Raw genomic sequence first — 8,446 nt, forward strand, 5'->3', positions numbered from 1 at the left:
AGACAGACAGGAGTGTGAGAGACAGACGGGAGTGTGTGAGACAGACAGGAGTGAGTGAGACAGACAGGAGTGAGACAGACAGCAGGAGTGAGACAGACACACAGGAGTGAGACAGACAGGAGTGTGAGAGACAGACAGGAGTGTGAGAGACAGACAGGAGTGTGTGAGACAGACAGGAGTGAGACAGACAGGAGTGTGTGAGACAGACATGAGTGTGTGAGACAGACAGACATGAGTGAGACAGACAGGAGTGTGAGAGACAGACAGGAGTGAGACAGACAGGAGTGTGTGAGACAGACATGAGTGAGACAGACAGGAGTGTGTGAGACAGGAGTGAGTGAGACAGATGGGAGTGTGAGAGACAGACAGGAGTGAGACAGACATGAGTGAGACAGACAGGAGTGTGTGAGACAGATGGGAGTGTGAGAGACAGACAGGAGTGAGACAGACAGGAGTGAGACAGACAGGAGTGAGACAGACAGGAGTGTGTGAGACAGACATACGGGAGTGAGACAGACAGACATGAGTGAGACAGACAGGAGTGAGACAGACAGGAGTGTGTGAGACAGACAGGAGTGTGTGAGACAGACAGACATGAGTGAGACAGACAGGAGTGTGAGAGACAGACAGGAGTGTGTGAGACAGACAGGAGTGAGACAGACAGGAGTGTGTGAGACAGACATGAGTGAGACAGACATGAGTGTGTGAGACAGGAGTGAGTGAGACAGATGGGAGTGTGAGAGACAGACAGGAGTGAGACAGACAGGAGTGAGACAGACAGGAGTGTGTGAGACAGATGGGAGTGTGAGAGACAGACAGGAGTGAGACAGACAGGAGTGAGACAGACAGGAGTGAGACAGACAGGAGTGTGTGAGACAGACAGATGGGAGTGAGACAGACAGACAGGAGTGAGACAGACAGGAGTGAGACAGACAGGAGTGAGACAGACAGCAGTGTGTGAGACAGACAGGAGTGAGACAGACAGGAGTGTGTGAGACAGACAGGAGTGAGACAGATGGGAGTGAGACATAGTCCACCATCATCCCTGTACCCAAAAAATCTACGCCCGCTTGCCTCAACGACTACCGCCCTGTAGCCCTCACCTCCATAGCCATGAAGTGCTTTGAGAAGCTAGTGAAGGGCTACATCTGTTCCTCCCTCCCCATCAACCTGGACCCCCTGCAATTTGCATATCGCCCCAACAGGTCCACGGAGGACGCCATAGCCCATGTGCTGCACACAGCAGCATCACACCTGGACAAGAGGCAGGGGAACTATGTGAGAATGCTGTTCATCGACTACAGCTCAGCATTCAATACCATAGTCCCCTCCAAACTCATAGCCAAGCTCAGGGACCTGGGCTTGAACTATGACCTGTGCCAGTGGGTCCTGGACTTCCTGACGGGCAGACCCCAGGTGGTAAGAGCCGGCAACTGCACCTCCTCATCCATCACGCTCAACATAGGGGCCCCCCAGGGCTGTGTTCTGAGCCCCCTCCTCTACTCCCTGTACACACATGACTGCGTAGCACAGCGGAACAACAACACCATCATCAAATTTGCTGATGACACAGTAGTGGTGGGCCTGATCTCTGCCAACGACGAAAGGGCCTACCTGGAAGAGGTAGAGAACCTGTCACAGTGGTGTCAGGAGAACTGCCTCTCCCTGAACGTCAGCAAAACAAAAGAGATGATTGTGGACTTCAGGAGGTCGGGGGTCAAGGACTACAGCCCCCTCAGCATCGACGGGGCACCAGTTGAGAGAGTGAACAGTTTCAAGTACCTCGGAGCCCACATATCCGAGGACTTGACATGGACCACACACATTGACAGTGTTGTGAAGAAGGCACGACAACGCCTCTACTTCCTCAGGCGCCTAAGGAAGTTCCAAGTCAGTCAGAAGATCCTTAGGAACTTCTACTCATGTACAATAGAGAGCATCCTGACCGGCAACATCACCTCCTGGTTTGGGAATAGCACTGCACAAGACCGTAGCAGACTACAAAGAGTGACACGTTCAGCCGAACGCACAATTAGAGGGGGGCTTCCCACCCTCCAGAACATTTACAACAAGCGGTGCAAGGGGAAGGCTAAGAGAATTATTAAGGACTCGAGCCACCCGAACAACTGCCTCTTTGAACTGCTGCCGTCAGGCAAGCGATACCGGAGTCTTATGGCGAGCACAGAAAGACTCAGAAGGAGCTTCTATCCCCAGGCCATCAGGCTGCTAAACGAACAATAATCGCTAAACGAACAATAATCACTATGCAACAACCATCAAATGCACACAGCACACACACCCACACGCACACACACACTCACTCAAACAAACAACACACTGCAGCACCCACTCTCCACACTTTAGATCACACAAACACACTTACACTTTATATTTATTGATAAAGGATTTGCACTACAACTCGTACACCTACTGTGAATTGTACCTAAACTGCACCTCGTCCATTTATGCCTTGCACTATATAGTATTGTATATTAGTACACTGCACAGTATTGTATATTGTATGGTAACTACGTCTACGAACATTGTACATATGTCTAAACTGAACACTGTGACCTCTTTTTTTTTCTTCTAATTTTTACTATGTTTTTATTTCATACTTATCTTGTCATGCACAGTCTCTGGAGCGCAACAGTAAGAAGCATTTTGTACAAAAGTATTCTGTACTTCTGTATGACAACTATTAAAGAAACTTGAAACTTGAACTTCCTCAGGCGCCTAAGGAAGTTCCAAGTCAGTCAGAAGATCCTTAGGAACTTCTACTCATGTACAATAGAGAGCATCCTGACTGGCAACATCACCTCCTGGTTTGGGAATAGCACTGCACAAGACTGTAGCAGACTACAAAGAGTGACACGTTCAGCCGAACGCACAATTGGAGGGGGGCTTCCCACCCTCCAGAACATTTACAACAAGCGGTGCAGGGGGAAGGCTAAGAGAATTATTAAGGACTCGAGCCACCCGAACAACTGCCTCTTTGAACTGCTGCGGTCAGGCAAGCGATACCGGAGTCTTAAGGCGAGCACAGAAAGACTCAGAAGAAGCTTCTATCCCCAGGCCATCAGGCTGCTAAACGAACAATAAACACTATGCAACAACCATCAAATGCACACAGCACACACACCCACACACTCACTTACATTAGTACACTGCATAGTATTGTATATTATATGGTAACTCAGAACATTGTACATATGTCTATACCGAACACTGTGACCTCATTTTCTTCTTCTAAATTACATGCTATACTATGTTATTTGATACTATCTTGTCTAGCACAGTCTCTGGAGCGTAACAGTAAGAAGCATTTTGTATGAAAGTATTCTGTACTTCTGTATGACAACTATTAAAGAAACTTGAAACTTGAAACTTGAACTTAAACCACACAAACACACTTTATATTTATTGATAAAGGATTTGCACTACAACTCGTACACCCACTGTAAATTGTACCTAAATTGCACCTCATCCCATTTCTGCCTTGCACTATATAGTATTGTATTAGTACACTGCACAGTATTGTATATTATATGGTAACTCAGTTACGTCTATTCTGCATAGAACATTGTACATATGTCTATACTGAACACTGTGACCTCATTTTTTTTACTTCTAATTTACATGCTATACTATGTTATTTTATTTCATACTTATCTTGTCTTGCACAGTCTCTGGAGCGTAACAGTAAGAAGCATTTTGTATAAAAGTATTCTGTACTTCTGTATGACAACTATTAAAGAAACTTGAAACTATACAGGAGTGAGACAGACGGGAGTGAGACATACAGGAGTGAGACAGACAGGAGTGAGACAGACAGGAGTGTGTGAGACAGACAGGAGTGAGACAGATGGGAGTGTGAGAGACAGACGGGAGTGAGACAGACAGGAGTGAGACAGACAGGAGTGTGTGAGACAGACAGGAGTGAGACAGATGGGAGTGTGAGAGACAGACGGGAGTGAGACAGACAGGAGTGAGACATACAGGAGTGAGACAGACGGGAGTGAGACATACAGGAGTGAGACAGACAGGAGTGAGACAGACAGGAGTGTGTGAGACAGATGGGAGTGTGAGAGACAGACGGGAGTGAGACAGACAGGAGTGTGTGAGACAGACAGGAGTGAGACAGATGGGAGTGTGAGAGACAGACGGGAGTGAGACAGACAGGCGTGAGACAGACAGGAGTGTGTGAGACAGACAGGAGTGAGACAGATGGGAGTGTGAGAGACAGACGGGAGTGAGACAGACAGGAGTGAGACATACAGGAGTGAGACAGACGGGAGTGAGACATACAGGAGTGAGACAGACAGGAGTGAGACAGACATGAGTGTGTGAGACAGACAGGAGTGAGACAGCTGGGAGTGTGAGAGACAGACGGGAGTGAGACAGACAGGAGTGAGACAGACAGGAGTGTGTGAGACAGACAGGAGTGAGACAGACAGGAGTGTGTGAGACAGACAGGAGTGAGACAGACAGTAGTGTGTGAGACAGACGGGAGTGAGACAGACAGGAGTGAGACAGACAGACAGGAGTGAGTGAGACAGACAGGAGTGATACATACAGGAGTGAGTGAGACAGACAGGAGTGAGACAGACAGACAGGAGTGAGTGAGACAGACATGAGTGAGACAGACAGATAGATATGAGTGTGAGAGACAGACAGGAGTGAGACAGACAGGAGTGTGAGAGACAGACAGGAGTGAGACAGACAGGAGTGAGACAGACAGACAGACGGGAGTGAGACAGACAGACAGGTGTGTGTGAGACAGACAGGTGTGAGACAGACAGACAGACAGGTGTGAGACAGACAGACATGAGTGAGACAGACAGGAGTGAGACAGACAGGAGTGAGACAGACAGCAGTGAGACAGACAGGAGTGAGACAGACAGGAGTGAGACAGACAGCAGTGAGACAGACAGGAGTGAGACAGACAGACAGGAGTGAGACAGACAAGAGTGAGACAGACAGACGGGAGTGAGACAGACAGGAGTGAGACAGACAAGAGTGAGATAGACAGACAGGAGTGAGACAGACGGGAGTGAGACAGACATGAGTGAGCCAGACAGACAGGAGTGAGACAGACAGGAGTGTGTGAGACAGACGGGAGTGAGACAGACAGGAGTGAGACAGACAGACAGGAGTGAGTGAGACAGACAGGAGTGAGACAGACAGGAGTGAGTGAGACAGACAGGAGTGAGACAGACAGACAGGAGTGAGTGAGACAGACAGGAGTGAGACAGACAGGAGTGCGACAGACAGGAGTGAGACAGACAGACATGAGTGTGAGAGACAGACAGGAGTGAGACAGACAGGAGTGTGAGAGACAGACAGGAGTGAGACAGACAGACAGGAGTGAGACAGACAGGAGTGAGACAGACAGACAGATGGGAGTGAGACAGACAGGTGTGTGTGAGACAGACAGGTGTGAGACAGACAGACAGACAGGTGTGAGACAGACAGACATGAGTGAGACAGACAGGAGTGAGACAGACAGCAGTGAGACAGACATGAGTGTGTGAGACAGACAGGAGTGAGACAGACAGCAGTGAGACAGACAGGAGTGAGACAGACAGACAGGAGTGAGACAGACAGGAGTGAGACATACAGGAGTGAGACAGACAGACAGGAGTGATACAGACAAGAGTGAGCCAGACAGACAGGAGTGAGACAGACAGGAGTGAGACAGACAGACAGGAGTGAGACAGACAGACAGCAGTGTGTGAGACAGACAGGAGTGAGACAGATGGGAGTGAGACAGCCAGGAGTGTGTGAGACAGACGGGAGTGAGACAGACAGGAGTGAGTGAGACAGACAGCAGTGTGTGAGACAGATATGATTGTGTGAGACAGGAGTGTGTGAGACAGACAGGAGTGAGACAGACAGGAGTGTGTGAGACAGGAGTGTGTGAGACAGGAGTGTGTGAGACAGACAGGAGTGTGTGAGACAGACAGGAGTGTGTGAGACAGACGTGAGTGTGAGAGACAGACAGGAGTGTGTGAGACAGACAGGAGTGTGTGAGACAGGAGTGTGAGAGACAGACAGGAGTGTGAGAGACAGACGGGAGTGTGAGAGACAGACAGGAGTGTGTGAGACAGACAGCAGTGAGACAGACAGGAGTGTGAGAGACAGACAGGAGTGTGTGAGACAGACAGCAGTGAGACAGACAGGAGTGTGAGAGACAGACAGGAGTGTGTGAGACAGACAGGAGTGAGACAGATAGGAGTGTGAGAGACAGACAGGAGTGTGTGAGACAGACAGGAGTGTGAGACAGATATGAGTGTGTGAGACAGACAGGAGTGAGACAGACAGGAGTGTGAGACAGACAGGAGTGTGAGAGACAGACAGGAGTGTGAGAGACAGACGGGAGTGTGAGAGACAGACAGGAGTGAGACAGACAGCAGTGTGTGAGACAGACAGGAGTGAGACAGACAGCAGTGAGACAGACAGGAGTGTGAGAGACAGACAGGAGTGAGACAGACAGGAGTGAGACAGACAGCAGTGAGACAGACAGCAGTGTGTGAGACAGACAGGAGTGAGACAGACATACAGGAGTGAGACAGACAGGAGTGTGTGAGACAGACAGGAGTGAGACAAACTATACCACTGACTCCTAGCTGCCAGAGATGCACCCATCCTGCTCACTTGTTGTACACAATTTCTTATTCTTTGGATAAAAGCTAAATGACTAAATGTAAGGGGAGGTACTACCACTTAATAGGAAGAAGTTGAATTCTTATCTGAATTCAATTGTACACATTGAATTTGGATTAAAAAGAATATAAACAATATTTTGTATTATGACTTTTATATATTCTGTAATTAGCTCATAATATAAAAGGTTAATTCACTAAAGGACGTAAGAAGAAAAGTGTTTTAAGTCAAGAGTTAATTTTTCTGTTTCAATGTGATGAATATCTAAATATTTGCAAGTTGTTTTTCTTTCTTTAAAATGTCTGTGTCAGGGGCGCCCTCGCGGCGCACCACGTTAGTGCATCGCACACCTACGCGGCCGTCCCGGGTTCGCTTCCCGCTCCCGGTGACATTTGTCGCATATCTTCCCTGCCTCCTCTCCCGCTCATCCTCTCCTCATCTGTCGGTCATGTCTGACCATGAAAAGCAATAAATGCTAAAAAAGTTATCTTTAAAGAAAATGTCTGTGTCCATCATGAGTTATTAAAAGAAAATACTATGTACAGGGCAAAAAAAAACGTTTGTTTTGTTTTGTTTGTTTTTGCTACATTTTTCAAATACAACACACCATAAAATGGTTAAATGACAAAAAAGCCTTTGCAAATTACCGGCTATTCATATTAGGAAGCACCATATCAGATTTGGTATTAAAAAAATTATTTTGCAAAGGGAATATCTAACTTTGAGGAAATGGATCTTAGTTTGTTCAGTTGAGGTTTAGCTGCCCTCACTTAACCTCATTAGACAGTTTGATGCTTGCACCATTGACCCATATGACATACATTCCATGCTTTATCAAGAAGTAAGAAGTCTTTATTTGTCATCATATTAACACACACACATGCGATGGGCAACCCACAGGAACACACACACACACATGCACTGAGTCACTGAATGAAATGTCTCTGTGCACTTTTCCCATCCCGTCGTCCTTCACGCAGAGGGCAGCCGGGAGCAGACATTTAAAAAAAAGTAACCTTTATTTAGCCTTATACAACGGCATGCACATTTCTCGATTCTGAAACAGTCAATTTACACTTATGTATTTTTCATAATTCCACGCTCTTGGTCCCAGGACCCGCCCACAACCGAATTACTATCACTCCGCCGTGCGGCTTTTTAGGAAAATACAAGATGGCGGACAATAATCTTTAACAAATGGATATGTTGATAGCGTCATAACGACTAAATATAAACCGATTGTCACGGCGAATGTCTTAGTTCTTTAACCCTTTAATCGCCAAGGACGCCGTAACACGTCATTATCCGCCATGCGTAATCTGCCAATGACGCCGTAACACGTCATTGAGATCAATATTTCAAAAATCTGTGATGGCAATCATATTTCACCCGCGGAGTCTTGAGATCCCCTGTTGATCTCCTCTCAACTCTCCAACGGTTCAAGAGCGCCATCTGGTGGCCGATCGGCGGATCGCCCAAACAGGAAATGAGCAGCAGGAACTGGTGCTCATCCATATTCGGTCCGATCACTCGCTAATAGTCCCGGGACTCGAGCTCGACACAATGGATAGCGATCCGTTGCCAATAACTCGATAAACAACATGATTTGGACGTATATACTATTATACAACCTGGAAATGGATCGCATATTTCAACATCCCATAATAGCAATCTTTTTGCTCCACGCTCATCGCCCAACGGCCCGAGGAGACTGGGGTAAGTTTCAGCGTTTATTATTACCGTGTTCGATACAAACTGCTCTGATGATCATATCACCCAC

Source organism: Notolepis coatsorum (assembly GCF_963971535.1).
Source record: "Notolepis coatsorum genome assembly, chromosome: 13".
Lineage (NCBI taxonomy): Eukaryota > Metazoa > Chordata > Actinopteri > Aulopiformes > Paralepididae > Notolepis > Notolepis coatsorum.